This window comes from Nuphar pumila, chromosome 2 (genome assembly GCF_984573655.1).
Source record: "Nuphar pumila chromosome 2, dmNupPumi1.hap1.1, whole genome shotgun sequence".
Lineage (NCBI taxonomy): Eukaryota > Viridiplantae > Streptophyta > Magnoliopsida > Nymphaeales > Nymphaeaceae > Nuphar > Nuphar pumila.
Genome location: NC_143250.1, coordinates 23,239,682 through 23,250,858, shown reverse-complemented (window position 1 = coordinate 23,250,858; position 11,177 = coordinate 23,239,682). Strand labels below are relative to the sequence as shown.

Below are 11,177 nucleotides of genomic sequence, written 5' to 3'. Positions count from 1 at the left end.
TTTCTTGAATAGGCAAATCAGATTTTCCATGGGCTAGTAAAGAACAAGCAGTGAAGATTGATTACATGCTCCAAATCTCATCACAATTTTTTAGTTCAGAATGGATAAAAAGAAAGAAAGAAAGCCCTTCAATTGGTAATTCAGATCTATATTGCAACATGAAAACCACCAAGCATAGAAAATTCAACATTAGAGAGCCAATCTTTAACATTCAGATGATGCGATTTAGTTTACATGTTAAAAAAAGTTATGAAAGATATACAGAAGTATATAGTAGTCTATGAAGTTTCATCAGCTCATTCCTGAATCATGAGAAAGGGATTTGCTGAAAAAGCTTATTAGCAAGACAATGATTTGAGGTGCACATTCACATGACAAACGAAAGAATGAAAAAAAAACAACAGGAGCAACTTTGGACTGATGATTATTATTTCGGTAAATATACAGGCAATTAAGTATTGCACTACAAAACTATATTCTTCAAAATAACATACGACAAACAAATTTGCAGCAGGTCAATCCTCCCACATAGTATGACTCAATTAAAACCCTTGCTCACTGTACCCAAAAAACAGTGTATGCAAATTACACATGACAGCATCATGAATCCTGATCAATCTTCCAAAAGGCAAAAAAATGGTATAGTAGATGTTATGGAAAAAAATGCTGAGATGTAAGAGACCCCTTCAAACAGGTCTACTTGAACCAACATCTACTCCCTATCAAGTCAAAATTGTATCAATGAAGGCAGATACATGTTCCAACGGACGAGAAAAAGTGCAAACCTATCTACCGAGAGGTTCCAACTGAACTTCCATCCTATGAAATGGATGTGAGCCTTGCTCAGCTATCGTTCTGTTAGGATGCAATAAATCAACGGAGTCATCCTCCTCGTCATTACCCAATATCCACTCACTTCTCCTGATGACTACATCCCTCTTCCTTCGCCGAATTTCTGAGTATTCCAGATAAATAACTGCTGCAACACCAATCAAGAACCAAATTATCAATGCCCAATTAAGCCCCTGGACGTGCTCGCCACCATATCTATCTCCCAAGTGCTTCAACCCACTCACAAGAGCAGCAATACCAATCACAAGAGCACCTCTCCCAGTAACGGCATGGATATATTCCCAAAATATCCGCCACGGAGATGCCTGCTCACCAGCAGCTGATTTCTTAGGTCGAAACGATGCATTAATTGGCTGGGCACAAGCTAGAATGGTCGCTGCTACCCCAAATTTTACATGAAGAGAGCTTAATGAGAATCCCCGCAATTCAGCAGCAGCAAAAAGAACGCCAAGTAAAATGATGGCTAATCCTGAATACTGCAAGTACACGTGAATCTGGTACCACCCGTCGCCCTTCACATGCTTCAGGTATCTAGCTGCTAATACCCCACTTGGAAGCAAAATTCCCCATGCCAAGAACATCATGAAGCCGTGAACGGCTAGAACCGGGCGCAGGTCCTGTTCAGCCTCAGCTGAGCCCCGCATCAGGAGCACCCGAACAGGCCTACTACTGGTAGCAGAATGCATGTTCCTCACGCTCAGGTGATCGTCGGACCAATGTGCACCCATTGCCCAGACCAACCTCAAAGGGATGGTTGGGTCGATCTTGTTCTTGCACTCGGGCTTGCCGGAATGGCACACAGGTGCCAATTCCCGGGTGAATTCAAATGTGATGATCCCACTCTCTGACCTGCACCTAACGTAGTTCAGTTCTTCATCCGTGGGATGGATGTTAATGGTTTCCCTCCCATCAATCCAATAAGTGCTCACACGCCCTTTCCCAGTGGAATCAATCCAACCAACATAAGCGAAGCTGTTCACCATCCCTGCACCAATTCCTATTGCAACATACCCACTCTTCTTCTCGCCCCGCACTGCAAATGATATCGAGCTCTCAGCCAATGTCCAGAAGAGCGTCACTTGCTGATCATCAAGGAAAACACTGTTATTGTACATATCAGATAGACCACCGTCGACCACCTGAACCTTCCATCCCATCTTCAGACCATAAAAGGACTGGTAATAGACCTGGTCCGGTGTGTTCCGGTCTGGCGCCCACACCAACTCCTTTGGGCTCGAGGGCACCCCCTGCACATCAGGCCCGCCAGCATAAACCGTCTCTGAGATGTTCCTTGACGACGATGAATTCCCACCAACTGGATCAGAGGTAATGTACAATGCGACATCATGGCCGGCCTGAACCGAGAACTTCACGGGCACCCCCCTCTCCACCCGCAGCAGTGGAGCCTCCTTCTTGTTGATATACAGAACCTTTGATGGGTTCGGCGGGTCCGGGTAATGCATCGCCGGGCCGGAAGTAACAACTAGCGGTGATTTCGCGTCGGCGACGATGAGGCCCTGGTCCTCTCTATCCTTTGCCTCAAGAGGGCCGAAGCAATCATTCACGCCCTCCGAAACATTCAGAGACAGATACCCAAAATTCACAAGCCGATCCCCGCCATGGCTCTGCGGGAGGTAATATGGACGGAGGGAGTCGGGTGGTCGGATCAATCCGAGCGCCCAGATCACGGTGGCGTTCGCAACCGGCTCCACGGGGATGTCGAACTTCGCATCTGAGGATCGAAGTGGCCGCTGGTAGCGGATCAGCGAAACTCCATCCTTCCGGTGGCCGTAGATCAATCTGGTGTTGTTCACGGACCCGATAGGATCGGTGCTCTCGTAGATGGCGTCCGGGCAGACACCCTGGAAGCTGCCCTCCTTGTTCAGAAGGCACTCGCTGTACTTGGTGATGAAATAATCGTCGGCGAAGGGAAATCCCTCCTCCGTGAATCCCGTCACTGCAATGTCAGCATTCAGCATCAGCCCGGCGGAGGGTGGTGGTGGCAGCGACGGATTCGCCCACCCGAATGCCATGTAGTGCTGTGAGCTCACGGCGGCCTCGAGGCCAATGTCAATGGTTCCGCCCTCTTCGCGCTCATGCTCATCGCGACGACGGTTCAGAGTCCACCGCAATCGGAAATCGGGCGACAAGCTTATGCAATTGTCGAACATGGTGGGCTGGCTGTAATTGAATAGTTTCTCCGGCCTCGTGTCGCCTTCACGACGATAGCCATCGCCACCAGAGGGCGCCGGAGCCGGGGCTGATGCGGGCGGAAGCGACGAGCGGTTGTTGACGCCGGGGAGGACGACGTGGCCGAAGTCGGAGAACGTGGAGCGGTCCCACACAGCGAGGACGCTGAACTGGTCCCAGGAGACGAAGTCGAGGAGGCGGACCGTGAGGGTTGCGTTGCGGAAGGTGCGGTCGAGGGGTGGGGCTGAGACGGGGAAGCCGAGGGTGAGGTTGGCGAGGTCGGCGCCAGGGGCGCCCCACCAGAGGACGTCCGGAGAGCCGGTGATCATGTCAAACCCGGTGACGGAGAAGGAGCAACCATCGGAGACGCGGAGGACGCCGCGGAGCTGGTGCTGCACCATGACGAAGTCCGACTGGAAGCCCGCAAGGGGGTTCGGGCGAGAGCACCCGGATGACGCCACCGACTCCGCCGGGGCCGAGATCAGCAGCAAGGCCGCCCCCAGGAGGAGGCCCACCCTCGCGAACCAGATCGCGCCCTCCATCTTCTCGGAGAAGAGTGAGAGAGATGTCTCTTTTCTTTTTTCCCCTTCCTCTTCTCTTCGGTGGAAACCAGGAGCCGAAAGAACGCAGATCTCGTTTTCCTCTCTCTCGGCATTTCGGTTTGTATTTGGATCGGGATAATTTGGATCCATGATGGACTCGGATTTACGTAGGCTCTGAGTTTTGGTATTGTCTAATTCGGCAAGAAGGGCACCGGGATCCGAACTGGTTTGGAATACACGTCATAAGATCGTAGCGGGGTGGCTGATCTAAATCGGGTTTGGACTGTGGTCTGTACTGATCACGATTGGATGCTGTCCGTGCGCGAATGGTTCTTGCACATTGTTGTTGGACATGTCGAACTTACCTGATGAGACTTTTTTGCGTTAGATCTACGTTCAAATCTGGATTGAGATTCGATGGACTTGCACCTTTTAGATGTAAAAAACCCATGCTTTCAATATTTTCGGTGGACTTGCACCTTTTTTAGACGTAAAACCCATGTTTTCAATGTTTTCGGTGGTCCATCTTGAAACTGGTTGATACTTTCTTCTGTCCTCTTCATTGACAAAGATCTGAGGTAGTATCATAATGTTGACTTTTTTTTTGGCCAACAAAAATGAGGTGATTGACTCTCTGAGTAGGGGAAGCAGATCAGGTCATGCTGAACATCAGCTTTTTTGCTCATGCTAACATCGTGGCTGTCCGTTTGCATTTTGGATGAATGCCACCTAGTCAGGGGCGTAGCTAGGATTCATGTGAGGGGGGAGGGCAAACAGGGGTGTAGAAAGAAAAATGTATTTGTGTGATAGTCGGGGGTTCGGGGGCAGCGCCCCCGAAAAATTTTTTTTTTTGAGATAAAATAAAAAATGGCTACAATTATTAATAAAAATCTATTTCATATGGACAAATCAAACTATTTGCTGCAGTCAGGGCTGGGCTAAAAAATGGATAAAAATCTATTTCATATGAAATCAGGGCAGGGCTAGGACTGGGCTTTTAAAAAAAAAAAAAAATTAACTGTTTGGGGAGGCAGGACTGGGCTACAGCCCAGTCCTGCCCCCCCCCCTAGCTACGCCCCTGCACCTAGTTCTGTTGACCTTTTAGCTTTTCAAAATACAAATCGGATGGCCACGATGTTTGCATGATCAAAAAAACGCTCATGTTCAGCCTAACCTGATCTGCTTCCCTGAGTAGGTGATTCTCATTGCTTCCAGATTGTTGTTCTGCTCATGGGCCAAGAACAGACTGATATAAATACTCATATCATCATTTCACGTGCTTTGTTCATGGTCTTGTTTCCAAATCTTAAAACCACCTTTCCTTTTTCTCTTTCCTAAACTCCTTTCTCTGTTTTTTTTTTAATTTCTTATTTTATTTGGTATAGCCTATGTTATATAATTGATATGCTTAATATACTATATGTAATATGTACTAATTATAAGAGAAAGAGGGTTGGTCGACCCCCATGGTTGGCCTCTCTCTTTATAATTTTTGAAATAGGCAAGCTTCTTGCCATGTCATTTGCTTTTATTTGTATTTTATTTTTATTTTTTAAATTTTTTTTATTTCCTTAAGCCTTAGCTTCCTAATTTTTTCATGGGTCCAGACCTTGCTGGACCCTTCTAGAACTTACTCAAAAAGGGTGTCACCCCTTATGGGGCCTTATTTTTAAAATTTGGAATTTTTTGACTTTTTCTACCTTGGTTTTAACTTTTGGTAACTTTTAATTTAACCTCAATTTAAAGTTCATTTTTGTTTTTATAGTTTTAAACTTCAAATTAGGATGCCACATAAGATGGTATGGCCCACCTATGGACTCCTACCATTTTATAAATCTTAATTCATTTTTTAAATTCATTTCATTAAATTTCAACTTAATTTCATTTAAATTCATTTCAAAATCAAGCAAGATTTTTCCTAAATGAACTTGTAATTCATATGAACTATAAATACATGAAATGCAAATTGAATCTAGCCTAATAAAGTTTTAGTAATTATATTTCCAAAATCTTAAATACTTAAATTACTTATTTTAATTAATTTTCCCTAAGATAAATTTTGAATTTTAAAAGAAATGATTTAAGGAAATGTATTTCAAATTTTCTAAAAACCCTAGGCGTGTAGAGGTTATTTTCATACCTAATTGTTTTTTTCTAAACCCTACGAATCCTCAATGCATTATTTTTAACCAAAATTTAAGATTTCATTTCGGCACATAATAAGAAAATTCAAGAAAAAGTCTCAAAAAAATCTCAGATATTACAATATCTCTCATCCACCCTCCATCATGTCCCCTAGGGCTCTCCTTTGAAAAAAAATGATTTTAGGGGAGGGGTCAAGCATCGCCCTCTCCCAATTTTGTTTTTCACTCTCTCTCTTTTCTCTTGCTCTCTCCTGCCCCCCCCCCCCCTTGGTGGTTTTGTGGCTTGGTGGTCTTCATCACCCCTATCTTCTCAATTGTAGGGTTGGGTGCTATTGAAACTCTACCCTATAAGGTTTGGAAAGAGATTCCATACACTTTGGTGGTTTGATTGTTGTATTGTTCATCTTCTTCTTCAAGGTAGTGTCTAAATACTATCCTTATAAGTTTTTATATGGTAGAACATTTTTACGTTGATATTTATGGTTAAAATGTCATTATGTGGGTCAAAAATATTTTTAAATAGGATCTTGATCATGCATATATTTTGCATTTTATTCATCCTATTTTATGCATGATTCATAGAAAAATCGTATAAAAAACCCATCTTTATCATTGCTTTCGAGAAATTGATTTGAAATAGAAAATTTAGGAAAAATCGCATTTTTAGAGCTTGCCCTACGTTTTTCGGTGTTTTTATTAGTTAGAATTTTTCTAATTCATAGTTTAATTAGATTAGGAGTGTTTTACTAATTTTTAATTAGCTTTAGAAAAAACCCTTTTGAAAAACATGTTTTCTAGAGGACTCTTTTAGAAATTATGAAAATATTTCAGACTCTTTTTGAAAATTCATGTTTTAACCTAATTTTTATTTATAAATAGAACTTTTTGCAAACCTCTTCTCCCTCTGTTCTTCTCTTCCTCCTCATCTTCGTTTCCAATCGGTTCTCTCTCGTCCTCTTCTTTTCTCTTTTTGACTCATCCCGCTTCTGATCTTTTTCTGTTGCCGATTCTTCTTGCTTTACTCGACAGAGGTGAGCGCTAATCAAAGAAAAAAACACTTCTTCTCAACCCTTCTATTAGATGTGGATCATCAAGTTTGCGTCTTCTCCCCCATCTCCGCAGTTTTTAGGATCATTGCATATTTATTTATTTATTTTCTACATTAGCATGGCATATAGCATAATTTGATAGTCCTTTAGTTGTTTTGATTTCACATGTTCATGTACATCGTAAGTAGTTGTTTCATTGCATCTTTTGTTATGTTGATGTGATTTTTATGGTAGTTTACATAACACAGTCAAAGATATTATATTATTTTAGTTGTAGCAGTCGATGTTCGCACGTTCGTTCAAGTTTAAATTTGGTTTAGTTGAGATCATGTGTAGAAAGATCATCAAACACATGATCAAACCTACGAGAAGCACAGATCTGATCAGGTTATGCTAGCCATGAGCTGCTGAGTATTTTACAACAGAAAAAAATTTAATCTTTACAGTAGCATTAAATGGCAATCAACGTGATTGATGTTATCTAAATTATATTGTTAACATCGTTCGTTTATTGAATAGCCTGCATAAAAATTTTTAGTCATCGACAATCATGCACCTCAACATGATTGGCGTTGGTTGTTCACGATTTATATTAGTCGATTGGTTTATAAGTTTTGCTTTGTTTCTTTTTGTTAGCGTTTAGTAATATTAATTAGGTATATACGTTATCGTGTCTCCATTAGTTAAGTTAAATCGTGTTTAGTATGTTAAGTAGATCATTTTAATTTTCTGCCTTAGATTACTTTTTGTTCTAAAGTGCTGGGTCAATAATTTTTTTTAACATCTTATTATAATAGTTTGTTGACCCAGCTTGTTCTTAGTTACTTAGTTTTAGAGTTATTTTGTTCTTCCTTGTTTTAAATCAGCTAGTTTATGTGTGTTAATTTTTGTTAGTATTTTACTTTAGTTAGTCTTGATTTAGTTGTTTCAAATGAGTTAAGTTGTTAATAGTTGTCATAAATTAGTTCTTGAATGTGTTTCATGTTTGTTAGTTAATTACACTATTTCGTTTTTTAGTAGTTGGTTAGATCTTTGTTTTGCTGATTTTGAAGTTTTAGATTTAGTTTCATTTTTGTTTATTATTGCTATGTTTTGTGTTTGATTCTTACAGGGAAGCGATTAGACGTGTGGTATGCCCTCTTTTGAGCCCTCGAAAGTACCCTCTGAGGTCTTGAAAAGAGCCTTCAAGCTTTCAGAAAGGCTCTGAGAGAGCCCTTAATCAAACACATACAAAAGTGAACAAAGAAGCAAAGAAGAGACCCAAAGACTCGAAGGACTGAAGTCTTTTCTCTTCTTTCTAGATTAGGTTTTATTTTATTTCATTTAATTGGGTTTGTAATGAGGCCACTATTTTATTGTTTAAAGTCCTCTGCTGAGGGTCGCACTCTCTCCTTATTTACTCAATTAATTGATTTTGCTTTTTGACAATAAAGAGTAGTTAGTTGTGTGTTTGAATACAAAGTATTTTCCGTTCCCTGAGTTTGACCCGGACTCTACCACTCGTGCAAGCCGGTTTTCATTATTTGGTGTCTGACTTTCACTTAGTTTTCATTAAAAATAGCATTTTAAAAATCATTTTCCAAAACTCACACCAAATTTTTGGCATCGTTGCCAGGGAATGGTGATTAATACGAGTATTCACTTTATTGTCATTGATTGTTCATGTTTGTTTAGGTTGTTAGTTTCCCTTCTGTTATTATTTAGGACTATTTAGTTTAATTTATTGTTGACTATTTAAAATTGTTTAGTTTTTTTTTCAACATTTAGGTTTAGAACCACGTGTTTGCACACCCTAGATACCAGCTTACCTTTCTTGCATGACCCACCTATTAGGATACCCTTAGAGGTGACTGCGCACGATTGGTATCGTGCTCATAGCTTGCTTTTTGCAAAATATCTATGGGTGCAAGTGTGTGGTGCTTGTTTATTTCCTGCTTTCTAGTTATTTCTTTTTTACATGCTTTATGGTTTGTTGTGGTTTGACCACATTGCACGTTAGGTAGGTAGAAAATCAGTGTCTTAGGACGGTTGCTACACAGGTCTACCCTTAGGTGCATGTAAGGGTGACGCTCGCTTAACCCTGAGCTTGCTAAGATAATTGAGGACCTCGAGACCCTTATTAGGAGAGCCCGTCGATCCGGCCCCATGGCCTAAGATCAGTAGTTGACCCATCTCCTGATAGAGTATTTCATTCTCAATTAATATACTATCGCCTTCTGCATCGCGAGACCAGCTATAGGATCGACTCAGTTTGATATTAAGGCCAACATAATCCAAATGTTTTCATCTTTTTATGGTCTAAGCAATGAAGACCCCTACTGTCATCTCGATGAGTTCCTCGAGATCTGCTCCACTGTGCGGATCAACAATTTTGGGGATGATGCATTGAGGTTAATGTTGTTCTCGTTCTCCCTCAAGAACAAAGTCAAGCACTGGCTGAAAGCCTTAGATATAGTTCAAATTACCACTTGGAAACGCATGCAAAGGGAGTTTCTCAAGAAATACTTTTCGATTGGTAAAATAAATCAATATCGGAAAGCCATCCATTTTTTCTCAAATTGAGAGAGAACAATTCTATGAGACTTGGGAGAGGATGGAAGATCTTCTTTGAAAGTGCCTCCACCACCAGGTGCCTCGTTGGCAACTAGTGCAGTACTTTTACGATGGCCTGACTAAGAAGGACAGGCAAATGATTGATTCTTCGTGTGGAGGCACGTTCATGCTCAAGAGCGAGGATGAGGCATGTACCCTATTCAATACATTGAGCGAAAATACCATGCATCATGCCTTGTCCTCGAGTACTGATAGGACCACACCTATTCCTAGTGGTCCTAAGAAGGGAGGGATTTATGAAGTTGGGTCTGAACATGATCTACAAATCAAAGTGGACCAGTTGACCAGGAAAGTTGATCAATTACTGGCCAACCCAACTTCATTAAATCAAGTAGGACAAGTGTGTGAGCTATGCGCTAGCCCTACACACTTTGTTTCTGAGTGTCCGGCAGCACCACTTTATCCTGAATTCGTTTAGGAGCAAATGAATGTTACCCAAAATTTCGCCAGACTGATCCACGAGCCTTATGCACCCACCTATAACCCGGGATGACAAAATCATCTCAACTTTGTATGGAGAAATCTACAAGAGCCACCCCATTTGCCTCCTCAAACACAACACAGATAGAGTAACCTCCCACAAGGTTACCCGCGATCCACATTCCCTCAGGCCCCTCCCCAGCTTGGCTTGCCTTCTCCTCAAGAGTCCACATTGAGCCCATCTTTTTAGGAGAAGTTGCTCGAGACATTTTCTGACATTAAGTCCAACCTCAATTCCTACACACAGTCAATAGTGAAACTAGAGACTCAGATGGGACAGTTGGCTAAGGCCTTGAGTAAGCGAATCGAGAAAAGTCTCCCTAGTCAGTCTGTTGTTAACCCGAAGGGGAAAGAACCCATGTATCACAGTTGCACCTCACAGAGTCCCACCAAGAGAAGACCAACTCTGTTATGACCCTTCAGAGTAGGAATGCATTTCACCATACTCAAGAGTCGACTGACAAGCTCATTGCCACACCTATTGACCAGTCGATCTCCTCCACTAGGCCCAAGGAGAACAGGCAGGGCCCACGGCTTATGCCTTCTTCGTATATCTCCTGAGCCCCTTTTCCTCAGGCCTTAGAAAAATCGATTGATTTCGGCAAGCAGGGGGCACACATACACGAGATGCTTGATATGTTCAAGCAGGTTCACCTAAACATCCCCCTGCTTGACGCCATCCAACAAGTGCCTGCTTATGCAAAGTTTTTCAAAGCACTTTGCACGTAGAATAAAAAATCGAGGTCGTTGCCCAAGATGATCTTCTTGACTGAGCAGGTAAGCTCCGTGTTTCGGCACCAAGCCCCACCTAAGCTCAAGGATCCTGGGGCACCGATTATTTTTTGTGTCATCAGAAACATGACTATCAAGCGTGCATTGCTCGATCTTGGAGCAAGCATGAACATATTGTCGGGTTCCTTATATGATACCTTTGGGATTAGAGATTCAAAGCCCACAACTATTGTCCTGCAGTTGGCTGACAGGTCTACCAAACGTTTGCGAGGAATCTTGAAAGAGGTGTTAGTCAAGGTCGAAGACTTCTATTTTCCTGTTGATTTTCTTGTTGTGGACATGGAGGACATTGATGTCGCTCACCCGATCCCCATTATTCTCGGTAGACCGCTCTTGGCTACGGCTTATGCTCGTATCAATTGTTATACTAGGGAGATGGAAGTTTATTTTGGCAACAAGCGTGTACGATTACATATCTTTGATGTTGTCACGAGAATGACAGAAAATGACGATTGCTTCCAGGTGACAGACGTCACAGGAAAGCATTTTGATCCACAGTTGGATGCATATAGATG

At 42.2% G+C, this 11,177-nt stretch overlaps 1 pseudogene across 1 annotated transcript; it reads right to left on the bottom strand.

The window, feature by feature from the left end:
• Positions 1 to 400: 400 nt before the first annotated feature.
• Positions 401 to 3,671, bottom strand: LOC149845035 (cytochrome b561, DM13 and DOMON domain-containing protein At5g54830 pseudogene; annotated as a pseudogene). The gene has a single exon (XR_016430422.1). The product of XR_016430422.1 is annotated as a cytochrome b561, DM13 and DOMON domain-containing protein At5g54830 pseudogene (transcript).
• Positions 3,672 to 11,177: the final 7,506 nt, after the last annotated feature.